Source organism: Narcine bancroftii, chromosome 5, assembly GCF_036971445.1.
Source record: "Narcine bancroftii isolate sNarBan1 chromosome 5, sNarBan1.hap1, whole genome shotgun sequence".
Classification (NCBI taxonomy): Eukaryota; Metazoa; Chordata; class Chondrichthyes; order Torpediniformes; family Narcinidae; genus Narcine; species Narcine bancroftii.
Window position 1 is genome coordinate 172,221,075 of NC_091473.1, and position 19,958 is coordinate 172,241,032.

Sequence of the window (19,958 nt, forward strand, 5' to 3'; positions counted from 1 at the left end):
GCTACAGCGAAGAAGTGAAAGCCACTGACTGGTCTGATTGTAATGAAACAAGCTTGAAAATTCCACGAAGAACTGAACCTTGAGGGTGAGTCTGAATATTCACATGATTGGCTGCAAAAATTTATGAAATGTCATGGTATCAAATATGTTATAATCAACAGATTATGATGCAGCTGAACGTTACATTGATGAATTTGCCTAAATGATACATGATCAAAACCTTAGCCCAGAGCAACTTTACATTGCAGATGAGCCAGCTCTCTATTGGCATTGGCTTCCTCGAAAGACTTTAACAACCGCAGATGAAAAAGCTCCATCAGGTTTCAAGGACTCTCAGGACAGGGTGACCGCTCTTGGGTGTGCAAATGCTGCAGGGGCACACAGGTTAAGGCTAGCAGTGCTTAGAAGAAGGCAACATCCTTGCTGCTTTAATGGCGTAACAAGGTTAACTGTGCATTATTATGCCAATAGGAAAGCATGGGAACACGAGAAGTTTGACTGATTGGTTCAGTAACCACTTTGTACCGGCTGCATGCGCACATTGTGTAGAGGCTGGCCTGGAAGAAAGCTGCAATCTTTTATTGCTCCTAGGCAATTGCTCCGCGCATCCCCCTGCTGAAGTTCTTGTGAGAAATAAAGTGTTCGGTATTTACCTTCTCCCGAATGTGAAATAGTCAATTTCTTGAGACCAAGGAATTTTACGCTCATTGAAGAGCAAGTGCAAGTGATTTCTTTTTCTGAACTGTGCATTCGATGCAGTCAACAGAGGTGTATGCATTAAAGACATTGAAAACTTTCATTCTAAAGGATGCAATTTACGCACTTGTTAATACATGCAGAGGTCCTCACTCACTGACAAAAGGCAAAGGAGGAAAAACCCAACACCCAACCCCAACCCACCAATTTTCCCCTGCAGCCGCTGCAACCGTGTCTGCCTGTCCCGCATCGGACTTGTCAGCCACAAACGAGCCTGCAGCTGGCGTGGACTTTTACCCCCTCCATAAATCTTCGTCCGTGAAGCCAAGCCAAAGAAATAATAAATACTAGAGGGCATAGGTAGGTAAAGAGTCAGAGTGTGTTTCCCAGGGTCACTGACAAAAGGCAAAGGAGGAAAAGCCCAACACCCAACCCCAACCAACCAATTTTCCCCTACAGCCGCTGCAACCGTGTCTGCCTGTCCCGCATCAGACTTGTCAGCCACAAACGAGCCTGCAGCTGACGTGGACTTTTACCCCCTCCATAAATCTTCGTCCGCGAAGCCAAGCCAAAGAAGAATACATGCAGAAACGTAACTGAAGCAACATTAAAACAAGCTTGGCGTAGCCTTTGGCATCAACACTGTTCAATAAAAATGAGCCTGCAGGTGAAAACTTTGAAGGTTTTCGTGTCAGTAATGAGAAGAGGATGATCGCTAACCTCAATGCCTGCACTGTAAGTGTTACAGCAGAAAATGTAAACACGTTGGAGGCAGAAGTGCTGAACATTGACAATGATGTACCCATTCTGCATTCGTTGAGTGAGGGGGAAATTGCTAAAATGGTGTTGCTTACCTATAAGCATGAGGAGAGTAGTGATGAGGACGGAGGCATTGTGCGCACAGGTCTGGGATCAGTTAACTGATGGGATGGAACAACGTTCACACTGGAAGAAGTCTTTATATGAGTTCATTCTGACGAGATGTTTGAGCTGAAATGTGCCTTTAATGCATTTGCACTGTTTGAAGTGCCTGCAATGTCTGAGCCAGTTTTATTTTGAAATACGTTAAGATTTTAAAAAATGCCAGTGATATTATGGTCTTTATCTAAATTCATTTAACATCGTATGCCTCCTGTTTAGTGTGAGTTTGAAAGATCGCATTTGCTTAAAGGACTGCCATTTTAAAATGATTCTGAAATCCGGAAGATTCTGAACAACAGCATCTGTCTGATTCTGACGATCCCAGATAAAAGGTTTGGCATCTGTATAGCATCTGGCAATGCTGTTCGGGAGGGTTTTTTTTAGTTTTTCTCCTTTTTATTATTTTTTTCTTTGTTTTCTTCCTATTTGCTTTTTCCTAATTTTTCTCTTTTTGAAACTTTTTTTTATATATAAAATATATAGTACTTGGAATACGAATTAAGGTTATGATTTAGAACTTAGAACATAGCACGGTATAGGGCCTTTGGCCCTGATGTTGTGCCGACCCATATATTCCTTTTTTTTAAAAAGGTATTTAAACCTCCCTACCCCATAACCCTCTATTTTTCTTTCATCCATGTGACTGTCTAAGAGTGTATTAAATGCTCCTAATGTTTCAGCCTCCACTACCATCTAAGGAACCCACAACCTGCCCTTGATGTCTCCCCTTTGTACATATGTTCTCTGGTGCTTGCTGATCCTGCCCTGGGAAACAGGTGCTGGTGTCGACCCTATCTATGCCTCTCAATCTTGTTGACCTCTATCAAGTCTCCTTTCATCCTTCTATGCTCTGCAAACCTTGCCTCATAAGACTTGTTTCCCAAACTCGGCAACATCTTCATAAATCTCTGCACCAGCTCCATAGCTTCTACATCCTTCCTATAATGAGGTGACCAGAATTGAACACAATACTCTATCTGTGGTCTTACTAGAGGTTGATAGACTTTCAACATGAAAGTATTCAATCCCTCTATTAATGAATCCCAGCACCCCATAGGCCTTCTTAACTATCCTATCAACTTTGAGAGATGTATAGATTTGAATCCCAAGGTCCCTCTATTCATTCACACTCTTAAGTAACGACCATTAACCGTGTACTCAGCCTTCTGGATCACTTCACACTTAGCCTGATTGAAATATACCCGAGTTGATGAGTTGTTTTCCCTTTTTAACATTTTTTTACATTTGTATTTAGACACACAACACTGTAACAGTCCCTTTCAGCCCATGAGCCCATGCCACCCAATTAACCTACAACCCCATTATGTTTTTCGAATAATGAGAGGAAACTGGAGCACACACTTGGAAACCCATGCAGCCACGGGGACATCATATTTGAAATGGGGTTACAGGCATTTTAACAGCATTGCCCTATCCGCTATGCTAACTGTGCCACCCGATCACATCCCACACTCATCCCATTACTCCAGAACTCATGTACTCAGTGTTTCAAGCAAACAATTGAGCTGATTTATAACTTAGTCCAACCTTTTTTAAAAATATAAAATTTAAAACACACAGCTCTTTCCTCGATCATTTAATACTTTTACTTGATATTTTTAATTGTTTTTGTGAATTTTGGATATCTTCACTGGTCAACGACAATTTTTGTTCACTTTAAAAAAAAAAACTACATTTAGCAAAATAAATGGAAATTGTGAACTTTGACTGACCATAGCAGCAACACTTTTGCACCTGAAAGCTTCAAGATTATCCAGCTGCAGGTTATTAGATTCACATAAGTTTTCTCTTTTGAGGATTTGTATAAAAACTGATACTTTTTAAAATGTGTGAAACAGGGATGGGACTTATTTCAGTTTAAGATGTTCACCTCTTTTCTGTTATAATCTGTGATAGCCACTCATGATAATTAGGTAACTTGTTTCCTTGATGGTTTGGTACTCCAAGTAAACAACATGTGAGATGGTTTGATGTGAATTTGTTTATAAATGGAAATCAAGGCATTTGTAAAGTATTTTTTGATTGTCAGCCTAAGTAGCTTATTCTCATCAGTTAATATTGCATATTTTCTACTGATTTAATAATGCCACTATTGTAATTCTCTGTAACTGGGTAAGTAACACAAAGTTCAGATAATTGTCAGAGTGCATACATCACATCACATACAACCCTGAGATTATTTTACGTGCCAGCCAGGCAGCATTTCTGCTTATTGTAGTCCAAAAAATTGTACTCAAGAAAATATGTGTATACAAGAGAGAAATTTAAACAAACTGCAATACAGAAAATAAATATTCAATCATAAATAATATGTAACGTAAGAGTTGTTTAACCAGTCTTTGATTGAGTTTGTTGCTTGTAACTGATGGTGGCAGGTAGCAACTGTCCCTGAACCAGGTTGTACGATTCTTGTGCCATTTATGCCTCTTTCCTGTTGACATCAGCGAAAACAGAGCATGTCCTGTGCGGCGTGGATCTTGATGATTCCTGCTGTACTCCAATGGCAGTGTTCCATGTATATTTTTTCGATAGTGGGGAGGGTTTTGCCTGTGATGTCTTGGGCGTTTTCTGCTCAGAGGTATTGGTGCTGTGATGCAGCCGTTCAGCACACTTTCCACTCTACATGTACAATTTTGGTAAGGTTTTCAATGTCTTACCAACCTCCGCAAAATCCTGAGAAAATAGAGGTGCTGACGTGCTTCCTTCATGATACCCTTGAGAGACAGGTGGCTTTATAGCTTAGATCCAAATATAGTGAATATGAACTGAATTTCCAATGTGCAGCAGACCTGATAAAAAAAATTTAGTGACCAACTTATTAATGAGAAAGTGTTGCTTGTTGGCACTGTTGACAACACCTAGCTTTTTATTCCCCCCGAGGCAAATCATGGGAAAATTCAAACGTAGTTGATAAATGGGAAGAAAAGTTATTGACATATGACAAAGATCAGACAATAACCCTGCCCACAAGAAAGAGCCTGTCACATCTCTTTTGTGTTCTACTGGAACACTGTTTTTGAAATTTCTACCATTAATGTCCAGGGAGTCATGATTGATCAGAAGTGAATTTTGACTAAGCACATGAACTACAGGAGTTTAGGACTTCTGCAGCAAGTCATTCATTACTTGACTCCCCAAAATCTTTCCATGTCAGAAATAGTACTGGAATATTCTTCATATCAGGACAGCCAGCAATTTGATGCCATTCCAAAACATAACACCCCACGCAGCATCCTACACTCATTCCTTCCTGCTACCATTTGTACATTAACTATTATGCTTGCCATCTGCAAAATGTGTTGCCTCAACAACACCTCCTTGAAGGTAATTGTGAGTGTATTAATGTGTCTTACCAGCAAAACCACATCCCTGGTATGATTTTATTCAGAAAGTGTAATATTTTTCTTTTGAAACACTGAACTCTGTTTTAGCAGTTTTAAACTTGAAAACTCCCATTTTCATTTCAGAAGTACAACTGTTCAGCTTTTGTCAAGCCTCCTGCAGCTGTGCTCTGCCCCTCAGCAGGCTGATCCCATTTCCTAGGTTGCTGTGAAACTACACACCTGATCCAGAGTCAGCATCAATTGCATTTGTGTGAAATCTGCAGCTATTAATCATCTTGAGAGGTGTCAGAACATTAAAATTGTATTTTAATTATTTTCATGGAGGAAAAAAAATCCTTTGGTCCCAAGTGAAGAACCTGAATGCTAGTTTTCTTGCAAACTTTTATTCCTTTGGTGAATTAGACAGTATCTGTTTCACTTTAGTCAGACTAGTCATTGTTGTCATTTATGTTTTTGCCATTTCCTTAAACTATGTTTTATGTTGAGTTTTAGTATTTGTGTCTTGAGCAGTTGAGATGAATATTCTTCTCATTGCCCGATGCCAAATTTCATTGCACAATTGACAAGTTTTCCACTTTGAGATTCAAAACACAGGTACAACCCTTGAGTTCCCATAGTGGCCAATAATAAAATTAAATTTTCAGAGAAGTGCAATTACAACTGATTCAGATGAGGGACGGAGAAATATTCCCATTATCTTTGCTGATCTAGTACATCTTGAAATCTCAGTTTTTGAATATTACTGAACATTGTGCAAAACCTCTAATTGAATAATTGTGCTGGACATGGCATTAAATATCTGTTATTGTCAAGATGAGACTAAAATGACTTTAGCGTCTGTGAACCCTTGCAAGTTTAGCTTAAAACGTTTTTATCCTCAAATGTATTAAAGGGATCTGTTTTTAAAAATCTCTGCCCAATACCAATTATTGTACTTATATGTGTACAGGTGCCTAACCTTTTATCCGGGATTTTGAACGCCGGCAACTTCTTTTGGTAGATAACTTCTGTTCATCAAATATGCTTTTTATATTGCTGCTGCGTAACAGGAATTTTTTGCAAAATTCCCACATTGCTGGCTGTGTAAAAAGTTCCAGGTGAGAATTAGAAACTAATTTCTGTCTGGAATTTTTCCTGCAGACATTTTTGTGGCCAGCCTGCAGTCTAAACTGAATTGCAGGCTGTCCGCAACCGTACGCTAATGATGCGCCCAACCAACTCTATCCTCGCCCCTGGCTTTCCGTTGCACCTCCCCCACTCCACACCTGGGTGTCCGTCACGCCTTTCTCCCCCCACCCCCTCACCAATCAGCCGTCCATCGCCTCCCCCGCCCTGGCTGTCTATTGTCTCTCCCTCCCTCCACCCTGCTTAAAGGGATTGCCATTTTCAAAATGATTCTGAAATCCAGAAGATTCAAATCAACGGCAGGTGTCTGGTCCAGATGACCCCGGATAAAAGGTTAGGCACCTGTATCTCTAATGTGGCCTACAAGGCCAGCACATATTCCCATTCCTTAAGTGTCCTTTGTGAACTCCATTCAATGAGAAGTCTTCATGAACTGCTGTTGAAGGTGCTCCTCCAATACACTTGGGTGGGTAGTTCCAGAATTTTGACTGAAAAATTAGACAGTGGTGGAATTTCCATGATGTCCTTGTCCTGAATGCTTAAGTGCTCTTCACCACAATCTCTCATTTTGTTTCTCAATTCTCTTTTTAGGTTCTTCAACCATGTGAATACAGGCAGCATCAGACAACAATATCATCTGTATGGTGAGTATTATTTCTATTTTATAGTTATGATTGTAAACTTTCCAAATTAAATGCACAAGTCTTCTGGTGAGAGTTTTGAGGCACTCATAAACATTAATTCTCCAACCAACCTGGGATTGTATTTACAAACCCATCAATAACCTCAACTGTCAATTCCTTTATTCTATGAAGCATTTTGCTTCACACCTATAGTATTGATTTCTCTCAGTTCTTCCATGGCACATTGATGAAATTACTTCACTGGAAATTAAGGCTTGTCTGAATGGATTATTAAATTCATTTAATTGGAATTAATATGAATGGCAGGTTGTTGTGGAGGGAGAGGACAAGGAATAATGACCTAATCTGAGCTCTATTTTTATTATAACCACTAATTCAAGATGTAAAAAGGCAAACTGCTAAGCAATGAATTTGTGATTTTTGAAATGAAATGCTGCAATCCTTGTAAGATGTGAACATGAACAGAGGCTTAATTTTTCCTGTTTCTGATAATGGTTTTTCCTCCAAGGCCTTATTAATTCCAAATTTTACGTAATTATAATTGCTTGTTTGACCCTTCTTAATGCTATATCCAAATCTCGAATAGTGCAATAAATTTCTGACATGCAAACTCACATGATTGACTGAGACCTCCCTGACTGTTGGCTGTTTTTAGTATTAAAGCAGGTTGCAGACCAGAGCAGAAAGGAAATTCTTGCAGTACTGTGGGTAGAGTTAGGTCATTTTAAATTGTTTAATATTAGTAAGTGGCTGACCTGTTCTTCCTGTGTGTTAAGTTAACACACTGCCCAGTTAAAGGGAAAGGAACTTGGACAAATAAGTAATAATATCTGGTCGAAAAAGTGATGCATTGTATAATTTGCACATCTGCTACTTGTAATGTCTTAAAACAAGAAACAATTATGGCTGTTTGAGGAAATGTTTTTAATTATTTTTTTTTAAGATTGGTTGTACCAATCTTTGTAATTCTTAGTTCTAAATTTAAACATTTAAGCAGAGCATGAAAAAGAACGGAATTTTCTTGAAAAACGTTCAAATTTAATATTGAGATTTTTAATGCAGAATATAATAGTTTTCTGAAACTAGTTATCCTGATCCATAACAATCATTTACCTTTTCTCCTGCCTACCCCCTTTGGTCCATTTGTGCAACCCACTCTGTTCTCCCGTCTCTCACTGCCTTAAGTTATGCAGCTTTACTGTTTTCATTCTCCTATAATCTTTTTGAGCTTTTGAATGAAAGGTGGTCTTATTTAGTCACTGATACCTGATTTATCTCATCCTTCGGCACTTTTAAGTTTATTATCACTCTGTAGAACTGTGTCTTTCTGGGTGGTTATCCAAGCATTCTATGTTTCCCTTACACTGTTAATAATCTACTTTCTTTGTGATGTTATTTCAACACCACCCCCACATACCCACTCCCAATACTGGTTTGCTGCATACAGCCGGCAGAGCAAAGAACCAGAGGGTTATCTGTAATATATGCAAAATATATTTTGGAAGTTTAATTTGGCCATTAAATCACTAATTGTATGGTGCCTAATACAGGATGTGAAAAATATGCACTTCAGTCTCACCTGACACCACCCTCAATTTTGTTGCAATGAGATGGAATTTACAGTCGTGTTGAAATGATTTTAAAGCTGAAGTAGTCGATGTGCTTTTAATGGAGTAACTTATTCCACCAGTCTTCTGCTCTAACTGGCAAACTGCAGAAAATGCCTGGGGAAAGAAGAGTGGAATTGAGCAGGTGCAGTGGTCCTGCAGGTCACTGCTGCTGTTATGCAGGTTCAATGATGAATCCAATCCTGACCTCCTCTGACGTCTGTGAAACTTGGCTATCTTCTGTCCCAAAAAATGTGCTAATTTGTTGGTTCATTGACTATTGTAAGTTCCCTCTTATTGGAACAAAATTGTGGAGGGTGAGATTGGAGTGGTTAGAGGGTATATGGATGTGAGAGATGGTGGGTTAAGAGCAATAAGAGGGAAATGGTACCGTTAGTTGGACCAATAGGCCCCTTCTTCGTTTTAAATATACAGTGGCCTCCATAACGTTTTGGATAAAGACATCGTTTCCCCCCCTTGTGCTCCAGTTTTAAATTAGTAATCAAACAATTCACAGGTCACATTCCAGATTTTATTTTTAAAAGGTATTTGTGTACATTTTGGTTTTACCGTGTAGAAATTATAATACTTTCTATAATTAGTTTCCCCAATTCAGAGCACCATAATGTATGGGACATTTGGCTTCACAGATGTTTGTAATTTACTCATTGGTGCAGGTATAAGAGGTAGGCATGCTTCTAAGCTTTTGATCAGCTTTGGAGTCTGTAGTTGCCATTTTTCAACCCTATGGCCAGAGTTTGAGAGATAGATGGAACATTACAGGACAGGCTCTTCAGCCCTCAATGTTGCACCAACCTATACATTTCTACCACAAAACAACCTAAACCCTCCCTACCTTGTAGCCCTCTACTTTACTTCCATCCATGTGACTGTCTGAGTCTCTTAAATGTCCCCAATGTTTTAGCCTCCACCACCATCCCTGGCGAGGCATTCCAGGCACCCACAATTTGGTGTTAAAAAGAATACCCCTAATATCTCCGCTAAACTTTCCTCCCTTCACTTGGTACAGATGTCATCTGGTGTTTGCTATTCCCACCTTGGAAAAAGCTACTGGCTGGATACCTTACCCATGCCTCTCAGAATCTTGTAGATCTCTAAGTCACCTTTCTTTGCTTCAAAGAGAAAATTCCCCTCTCTGCTAACCTTGCCTCATAAAACTTGTTTTCCAATCCAGGGAACATCCTGGTAAATCTCCTCTACAGCCTCTCCGTAGCTTCCACATCCTTCCTACAATTAGGTGACCAGAACTAAACACCAAACTCTGTGTGATCTCACCAGAGAGAGATTTGGTTGATTCTGTTGTGTTCCAAAGTATGCTGATGTGGTTGTTGGATGGGGAGACTCATCAATGGTAATGAAGTGTCAGAGGGAGAGGGTTCAGATGGTTATTATCTGCACTTGTGATCGAAATGTTGCGTGCTGCTTAACCCATTCCAATGAATCACCGTGTAATGCATATAGCTTTCTAAACAGCCAAAGAAACCCTTTTATTCAGACCGTTACCAAAAGGAAGAACCACATTTTGTGGTGTGATTGTAACAGTCATGTGGTGTTTGAAAAGCTCACATCTCACAATCAAGACCAAACCGAAACATCATCAGATCTGATGTCCATATTGGATGTCCCTTTTTCAGTTTTATACAGTAAGAATACCTTGAGTGCCAATTGAAGTCAAATAAACATTTGAGGCTGAAAAACCAGAATAAAACAGTAAGAGACTTTGCTCAAACCTTACGATTACCAAAATCGACTATTTGGAGCATCATTAAGAAGAAGGGGCATACTGGTAAGCTCAGTAATCGCAAAGAGACTGGTAGGCCAAGGAAGACCACCCCTGCTGATGACAAAAGAATTCTCATCATACTGAAGAAAAATCCCCAAATGCCTGCCTGACAGTTCAGAAACCCCCTTCAGGAGGGAGGTGTGGATGTGTTAATGACTTATCCTCAGAATATTTCATGGACAGAAATATAGAAGCAACATTACAAGTCACTAGATAGCCACAGATACAGGATGGTCAGATTACAGTTTGCCAAGAAGTATTTAAAAGAGCCTGCAATATTCAGGGGAAATGTCTTGTGGACTGATGAAACCAAGTTCAGAGTGACGGCAAGAGCAAAGTGTGGAGGCGTAAAGAAACTGCCCAAGATTCAAAGCGTACCACCTCATCTGTGAAACATGGTGGGGGTGTTATGGCCTGGGCATGTCTGGCTGCCACAGGTGCACTTACTTCATTGATGTAACTGCTGATGGCAGGAGTAGCAAAATTAATTTTGAGGTGTATAGAAACATTTTATCTGCTCAAATTTGAGCAAATGCCTCCAAACTCATTGGATGACACTTCATCCAACAGCAAGGCAATGATCTCAAACATGCTGTTAAACCATCAAAGGAGCTTTTCAAAGTTTAAAAACTGGAAAATTCTTGAATTGCTAAGTCAGTCACCTGATCTAAATCCAATTGATTTAGATGCCTTCCGTCTGCTGAAGAGACAACCTCTAGGGGACAAACCCCCAGAACAAGCAGGAGCTGAAGATATGGCTGAAGAAGAGGTCTGGCAGAGCATCACCAGAGAAGATAATCAGCACCTTGTGATGTCTGTGAATCACAGTTTTCAAGCAGTTATCGCATGCAAGATGTATGGAACAAAGGGCTAAACATGTCTAATATATATGCCATTGCTCTATCCGAAATATTATGGTGGCTGAAATGAGGGAACTATGTATAAAAAGTGCAGTAATTTCTACATGATCAAACCAAAATGTATGCAAATAACCTTGAATAAAATCTGGAATGTGCACTTTAATTACATGAGTTTTTTGATTACAAATTTAAAACTGGAGCACAGGGGAAAATAAAGGTAAAAAGGGTCAAACATCATGAGGACACTATATTACTATTTTGCAGGATGCCTGTAGTCCGTCCATCCACAAGTGTGTCATCAGGAAAATAGGAACTTGTACTTTGAGAGGTTCTTCTCCCTCAGAGACCAGATGTACTAGATGAATCTAAACTAGTGATTTCCAAAGTGGGCGCTGCACCCCCTCCTGTGGTGGCTGAAAGATCCAAGGGGGCAGTGAGGGAAAAGGGGTAGTCCGAACCTTCAGTCGTTATTTATTCAGTTAATGAAGAAGCCAGTACAGTAATTTTCTGGCCATATTAGGGGTGGCAGTAGTGAGCAAAATAAACGGCAACAAGGTGTTTTCGTAAAAGCTGGTTTCGGTGGTCACCATGATGTACTGGCGTCACTACCCCTCGCTCAGTTCCACCGCCAGCCCCCCAAGTGTCGTTGTATTTAGGGGGGTAGGGGGGAGGTCGATCGGAATATCTCCTGGAGGCTCCGGGGGAGGCAGCCTGAAAAAGTTTGGGAACCACTGATCTAAACCAAATGAGTCACTGGACAAGTGAAGCTGGACACAATTTAAGAGATACTAGAAAACGAGACAGAACATGTTTTTTAATTGTGTAGTTAGAAGGGAAAGAAGGCACAAGATTGGACGAATTGATTGAAGCTGAAAATCCACCATTAATATGCTGCATTTTAGGAGGTAAAAGGACAGGAACATTGTTCAAATTTTGGATGTAATTTTGATTTGTAGAGATGAGGGTTTTCCAAATGCATTCATTTTTTTAAAAGATGCAAGTGTTGCAGACAAAGCCAAGGATTATATTTCATACTTAATTGCCAGAGGAGTTAATGGTGATCTCATCGAACTGTGGCAGTTATTCCAGTGAAGATTCTCCCATAGTGTTGTCGAGTAGGGTGTTCACAATTTTAATCTAGAAGGAACGGTGATATATTTCTAAGTTAGTGGTGTTCCCATGTCCCTCTGCCCTTGGGGATCAAATTGTGGCTTTGGCAGTTCCAGTTAAAATAGCCAAGAGTGTGTATTTGCTAGATGATGCATGCTGCAGACAATGTGTGGTGGTCATGGAAGAATGAACCATTTTAATTAAGCGACTACTTTGTACTGGATCATATGAGCTTCTTGAGTGCTGTTGAGAGTTTTAATTCATCCAGGCTGGTGGAAAGGATTCGATTGAACTCCTGACTTGTAGCTGATAGGTTTCGGGGAGTCGCTTACATTCCATAAGTAGGGTCTTACCTGTGTCTACACTTGACCTTGATGTTGCTCATGAATGCTATTGGTAGATGGTAAGACTAGTTTGTTCATGTTGTTTCTTGTTTGACATTTGTAGATGAATGTTACTTGTCCCCATATTGTATAGCAGTTCCTGCTTGTTAGAATGAACTCTTTAATTTGCTGAGAAGATATGAATGAAAATAAACTGTGAAATTATCAACAAATATCCCCGTCCTTGATATTGTGGAAAGTGGATCATTGATCAAGCAGTAAAGATGATTGGATCCAGACCAGTTCTGAGGAACTTCCATTCTGATTGACTCAAAAGACCATGGTTCCAATATTTTCCCTTGATACTCTTTCACTGGTTTTGGTAGGCCTTCTTGATGCTACGCTCTGTCATATTCTGCCTTGATATAATGGGGAATGACTGTCATCACGCCTCTGGAAATTCGACCTTTTGGTACATTTTGACTAAGCCTATGTCTTGAGCCAAGTGGTCCTTCAGAAAACCAGACTGGGTATTGGTGAGTTAGGGAGTCAATTGGGAGTTGTTTACTATGAAGAGGTTAAAGACATCGATCTGATGCGCTTTAATATGATTATGTCGTTGCAACACTGAAAATGTAAGGATTACAGTTAATTACATTTGAATCATAAGGTGTCTTGCTTGTCTGATCTGATTGAAATGCTGACAAAAGACATTAAAATGTAAAATTACAGTTGGAACATTGACATGGAAAACAATCATTATATGGCAGAAACTAATGGAGAATGATTTGGTTGAAAGGTTTTGCCACATTTTATTGGAAAATTTAATGATTTTTCTGCCTAGAGCCACAATCACTTTGAAAAGTATTATCCACACAAGAAGTATTTTTTGCATTATATTGTTCATTATATTGTGAATATTTCATACACAAACATTTGCATTAATCTCTGTTTTATTATAGAAAGTTTTTCAATATCTTCATAATATGTTAAAAATGCTGAGCAGGTTGGGCAGAATCTGTGGAGAGAGAAAATGATTTTGGGTGAGTGATCTTTCTGTTGTATTTCGGACTTCCAACAGCTGTAGTTTTTTAAACTTTAAAAAAAACACACCTTAAGTGATTTTGATACAAATAGGGCTACTTGTAATATTTCCCCCATCCATTTTGTAATTCATTGGTGCTATGCAATCCATGTTAAGTGGATGATTATTTCTGTTTGCATTAGTTAATATCCAATTGTCAATCTGAACAAAACCATTTGTTTCCAGCAAAGTTGCAGCTTTCAGGGAGCTGGAGGAGCTATTTTTTAATCATGATTTTAGTTATCTGTGATTTAATTGCTTACTGGTAATGAATGAAGGAGCATGAGGAGGTATTAAACTGCCTTACCTTTTGATGTGCTGGTTGTGGCTACTTGATGTCTCCAGTTTTAAGATGAGATTAAATTGAGAAAAGTAAATTTTGATTTTGTATTAAAGGGGCCCACAACAAAGTGGTTGGCTTTTTTTTTAACTTTGTGTGATATGGAATTTAATAAATGCACATTCAAAGCAAAACTTTTTTTGTATCCTAAATCAGTCAACTATTATATCTTGTAAATTGAGCATGTCAAAATGTTAATTTTATCCTGTAAAATGCAAAGTTTCATTCAACTACTGAAATGTAAATGCATGTCCACAAGACTGAAGCCCTCATGGTTAATTAAATGCAAGATAGTGAGGTTAATTACTGGCCTTGCAGAAAATTAGCTTTCTTTGTGGGAGGGTCACTTTGAGTTTGTTGGTTCCTTCCTCTGCAGTCCACCAACACAACCTTGCCCCTGTTAACTTCCATATTCCCATTTAGTGAGACATTTCACTTTCAAAAATCCATTTGTACTCTCTACATGTTTGCTGGTGATGGATTGTATAAAAAGGGGTAATGAGTTAGCAGACAGGAGTGAGATTGAAAGCTTGGCTAAATGGAGCACCCACACAACCTTATAACGGCACTGATTTACCACAGTGTACAAACAAATAAAGAATGCATTCACTCATTCCAGCACACCATGAAATTGATTTTCTTTTTATTATTCACTAGACATGACATTGCATCTTCAACTCCCCCAAACACTTCTGACCTTCTCATTGGCTCACTCCCACAGGGTGATCCTGACATTCTCACTCTCCTCCTCCCAACGAAGGTAAGTATGTGACCACAACAGCTCCCACTCAGCCTCTGAGCAATTCAAGGAGGAGACGGATTGGAACTGTCTCGCTACATAACAGTCCGGAGGACTGACAGTTCAGCCCAACCTTGTACGGTAGTGCAAGACAGGCGATGCACGGTTTGATTAGCAAGGGTGCGACTGGTCCTCTGACTTTGGATCTGATGCAGAACCTGTTGATGGAAATTGTGTCAGCTTTTCCATTCCTGTCAGTCACAAAGGTCTTCGGGTGGCATTTTAAGACCATGAAAAGGACCATCATAAACAGACTGAAGTGGTTTGTGAACGGCACCACACTGGAGGAACACATGAATATAGTCTTGTAAATCATTTGGCACATACACTCCAGATGATGCCTGCCACATAGGAGTAGGGTGGAGTAGTCTCATGTTTTCCAGAAGATGATCAACATAACTGGCCAGATCATAGAGCATTGTGCTTGGACTCGGATTCACAAACATGCCTGGCAAGGTTAATGTAGTGCCATAAAAGAGCTCTGCTGCTGAACATCCAAGATCTTCCTTTACAACAGTACGCACTCCAAGAACCATGGGCAAATGTTACCTCCACGTAGATGCATCACCACCCGTTGTTAATGCTGCCTTCAATTGTCAATAGAAATGCTCAATGAGGCCTTTGGCCTGTGGATGGAAAACTGTTGAATGAATACAGGTAGTGCTCAGAAGATTAGTGAGAGCACAGAACAACGTCAACTTGAACTGAGTCTCTCAATCCATTGTAATAGTGACTGGAACACTGAAAGATGGAATCCAACAATCCACGAAAGCCCTACCACTCGTCTCCGCAGAGATGTCAGTGATAGGAATGGCCTCCTGCCACCTGGCAGTCTGGTCTTCACATGCGAGTAGATAAGTATATCTCAGAGATTGCGAAAGCGGGCCTACCAAGTCTAGGTGCATGTGGTGTAAATGGGAATCCAGGACAATAAAATCCACCAGCTTGGATTTTGTGTGTTTAGAGACTTTAGAGTGCTGACATGGCAAGCAGTTCCTCTCCCATAATCCAACATCCCATTTAACGTGAGGCCAAGTAAAACATTCCATAATTAGTTTCATTGACGCTCTTCTACCGGGATGCAATAGATTATGAAGAAACTCAAAAATCTTCCACCTCATAGCTGTGGAAAAATCGCAGACTAACTTTTCACCTGATTCATCTAAGGTCACATCTTGAAGATGGAGAGCTGAGTTGATCCGGCGACTCTGGATGAGATCAGGATTGGTGTGCTGTGTACAAGCCATGGCAGTGAAATCGATGATAGTTGTATGTAAGGCATCAGTGCCGCTCCTGGACAGGGCCAACTAAGCATTCTCTTTTCCTCACATGTGCCATATGTCTGATGAAAATTGTAGGATGAAGTCCAAATGCCGAATCTCTCTGGGTGGGTAGAGATGTGTACTTGTGCTCGCAGTAAGCGACAGAAGCTGGTGGTCTGAATAAATGGTGAAAGGATGACCTTTCAATAAAGAGCAGAAATGTTTCACTGCGAGATGGAGGGCCAAGAGTTCGCCACCAAACGTACTGTACTTTGCCTGAATCGTTGACAGCTTGGCTGAATAAAAACACCAGAGGTTCCAATTGCCCACTGACTCGTTGTTTTAACATTGCTCCCACAGCACTGACAGATGCATCTGTGGTAAGGGAGAGCAAGATGTCAGGCTTTTGATGTACAAGCATCATGGCAATTGCAAGTGAAGTCTTCACATCATTGAAAGGACAGCATCATCTCCCAAAGTTGATGGTCTTTTGGACACTGACCTTTTAGTTGTTCAGTCAGGGATAATAGAGATGCTGCAGTGTTTGGCAGGAATTGGCACTAAAAATTAATCATGCCTAAAAAAAGTTGCAACTGGCCAAACATAATGGGTATAGGAAATTTTCGAAACTCCCGCACTTTCGATTCATCAGGCAAAATACCATGTTGCCTTACTCATTGTCCCAAAAATATAAGATCAGCAGTGCCAAACTCGTATCAAACCTCTGAAACAATGAGATAAGGTGGCGCTTGTGGTCCTCTTCATCCACACTTACAACCAGAATATCATCCATGTAGACGAACACAAAATCAAGGCCAGCGAGTACGTGATCCCTAAACCGCTGGAATGTCTGAGCTGCATTCTTTAGACCGAATGGCATTCACAGAAACTCCAATGTGCTAAAAGAGGGACATCAGAAGGCTTAACTGGAATCTGATAGTTAGTAAGTACATACTAGATCTATTTTTGCAAATGCATGTTTGCCATGGAGGTTTGCTGAAAAGTCTTGTAAATTGGAGATATTGCTTCAGTCAGGTGCGGTGGAATTGTTTAAGGCATGATAATTACCACAAGTCCTCCAATCCCTAGGAGATTTATTTTGAAACCATATGCCCAGCTGTCAAATCTGCAGAGTATGCCCAATTTTTGCATCTGGTCAAATTCTGATTTTGCAATTTTTAATGCGGTCCGGGGTTAATCTATGAGCCCACGCTACCACTGGAGGACCCCGAGTCTCTATATTGTGGGTTACTGTATGTTTAATGTCTGTATGATAATACGATGGGGCCACTGATGAGGGAATCACTTGAGTAAGGCTTCGAAAGGGTAGAAGCCGGGTTGAAGGCTTGTCAGGTGGCTGACAATATTGGAGGGACGACAGATGCAGCTCACTTGCATACAAGAGTTGAGATCCGTGACACAGCGACTTTTCAAATCACCAACAAATAAAATGTGACAAGAAATCCACTCCCAAAATGGAATTTGCCATGTATGCAACTGTGAAAAACCACCAAAGGTCTCTTGAGACAGAAATCCAGTGTGAATGACCTCTGGCCACTTGAATATGAGAATCATTTGCACCTGAAAGAGCACATGACATATTGGGGTGTCTACGCTCCTCTGTGGTTGGAGGGACCACTAAAATCTCTGTACCGGAAATTGACAAGAAATTGAACACTGAGAGACGGTCTTTGAGGAAAAGATAGCAGCTGATGTGCCCATGGGCAGCAGCTGCCTCCGCTGTCAGGCCTGATCATTTTCTGGCTGCGATTTGTAGAAGTTGCAAGGTGGCTGATAGGACCAGGCAAAAGCATCTCCGATGGTTCCACAAATATGCCGTCCGTCACCTGTACCACATTCTCGACCACCACAATTCCAACCAGGTCAACGGAAGGAATTCCATTGCATGCACAAAGCCTGAACCTGCATAGTCAGTGCTCCCATTTGCTGCTCCATCTCATTTAGCTTCAATTGAGAAGGTGTTGGTGCTACCTTTGATTGATAAGGTGCTGATGTTTCACAAAGTGCAATAAGTAATTGATCCAGTTCCATTTGCTCCTGTTGACTGGGGGAAGAAGCCAATCCCATCTTCAATGCAGAGGCCGTGGATCTGCCAACTGATCGGGGATGGACATTTGAAAGACTCACCAAATGCCTTTGAATGTGATGAGGTAAACATCGAAAGAACCTCTGTTTCTAAAAATTACCTTTGATAGGATCTGCTCCAGCTAGCCTGTACCACTTCCTCAACATCTGTTGACAGTTGCCTATCGCCTTGGCTGGCATCAGCTCATAATTGTGCAATATGAGTCTTCCTAGATGGGTGAGTACACCGCAGAATAGTCGCCTTAAGCATGTTGTATGGGAGATTGCCACCTGGATCTATTAAGATATCCTCCACTTCATAGGCAATCTACTCTGGAAGATGCTCCACAAGTAAACCGTACTTCGTCTTCTAACTCTTCACACTGAGGGCAGAGAAATGCACTTTGAGGATCATAAACCATGCAGATGAACTTCTGGTGACATCATGAAAACAGCAGCCATGTAGTTGACTTCCTCGTCGAGAAACCCTCTTTAAACCAGCCATATATACAAATACTGGGACATATGCTATAATTCAAGAATTAATGATTAATTGAGTATGATAACCAACGTAGGGTTAATGAGTGTGCAGGAAAGGGTTGGAGTGATGAACAAGGATGGATGGAGAAAGAACCCCACAGAGGGTTGCCAGATTTGAAATGGCAGAAATTTGGCACTTTCTTGAAATGGTTGGCAGCAGAAAGTGCCTTTTGGTATTTTTTTGGTGGTTTTAGATTTTCAGGCTCTCTTTGGTTCTGTTGGAGCTTTTTACAACTTTAAAAAATGTAAAATTTTTAAAAATTTGGCCCAAATCTGGCAACTCTCCCCTACCATCCCCCTCATAATGACGGTGAGTCTGATAAAGAAGAATCCTTAATTTTCTCCGAGATCTGCGAGCTGAGAAAAGAACACAAAGTGGCCTCATAAGATACTAAACTGAGGCCAGAAAGAGCGGAGGATAATATGAAAGATTCATCTGCTCAAATTGGAAAGCTGTGGGATGGGGGGGGGGGGGGGGTGGGGGAAACTGAAGGAAATGTAGGACAGAGTAACCCCAACAGAAGACAGAGGAATGCGAAATGAGAGTTATCAAGTACCTGTTATAGAGGTGAAGCTGGCAGAGACATGTTCAGACCAGGTCAAATAGGTCGAGGCGTAAGAACCTGCAGATTTATGGAGTTGCAGAGGGAAATGACATGAGACAGTATGTGACTGAACTCTTAAAGAAATGGCTAGAATTGCCAGAAGACCTAAATATCCGTATAGAAAGAGCACGTAGGTCACTTGCAGACAAACCGTGACTGGAGCAAGCCTCACCATGATCTATCATAGTCAGATTTTTAGACTATTACACAAAAAGTGTCATGTTGCAGCAAGCTTGGAAACAGAGGCAGAGAACATATGAGGGGGACAGAATGTATTTTGACCAAGACTACTTTCCAGAAATTCAGAGAAAGTGCAAGGATGTACGACAGGTGATTAAATAACTGTGAGAGAAAAAGCCAAGTCTCCATTCCCAGAGCAGAGAACTGCAACAGGATCATTGGTCAGCTGTTAGCCCAGGATCTAGGGGACAGAGAGGACCATAAATTCCATGAGAAGAAGATCTTCACGCTTTCCTTGGCTCCTCAGAAGAACTATAGACAGGTTTGAAATAAATACAGAAATGAGGGTCAAATGGAAAATGAAAACTGAAGGCTATTCCATTTTTGAACAGAGAAGGGAAAAAATAATTGATTTGTTTTAAAGTTGTCTCTGCGATGTTTAACAATATGTACTGAGGTTGGTTATGTATTTTCTGTATTTTACATAAATAACATCTGAGAGAGGGACTGGAGAGGGTTTTCTCAGAGCAGGGATTATACCTGATATTTACTTTATAACTGTTAGGATTCCCAAAGAAGGGTTTTGGGTAACCTCATTTAGTTGCCAC

The 19,958-nt window shown here is 40.5% G+C and overlaps 1 protein-coding gene across 14 annotated transcripts in view; it reads left to right on the forward strand.

The window, feature by feature from the left end:
- ptpdc1a (protein tyrosine phosphatase domain containing 1a) overlaps positions 1-19,958 on the forward strand; it is a 240,005-nt gene that overhangs the window by 101,782 nt on the left and 118,265 nt on the right. For 8 of the 14 annotated variants that reach the window (XM_069939774.1, XM_069939771.1, XM_069939776.1 and 5 more), the window contains 2 exons: positions 6,699-6,751; positions 13,418-13,498. The gene's annotated coding sequence lies outside the window, so the exon portion shown is untranslated. Of the gene's footprint in view, positions 1-5,105; positions 5,265-6,698; positions 6,752-13,417; positions 13,499-19,958 lie in introns of all 14 variants that reach the window. The other 6 variants (XM_069939782.1, XM_069939781.1, XM_069939784.1 and 3 more) reach the window with 3 other exon arrangements.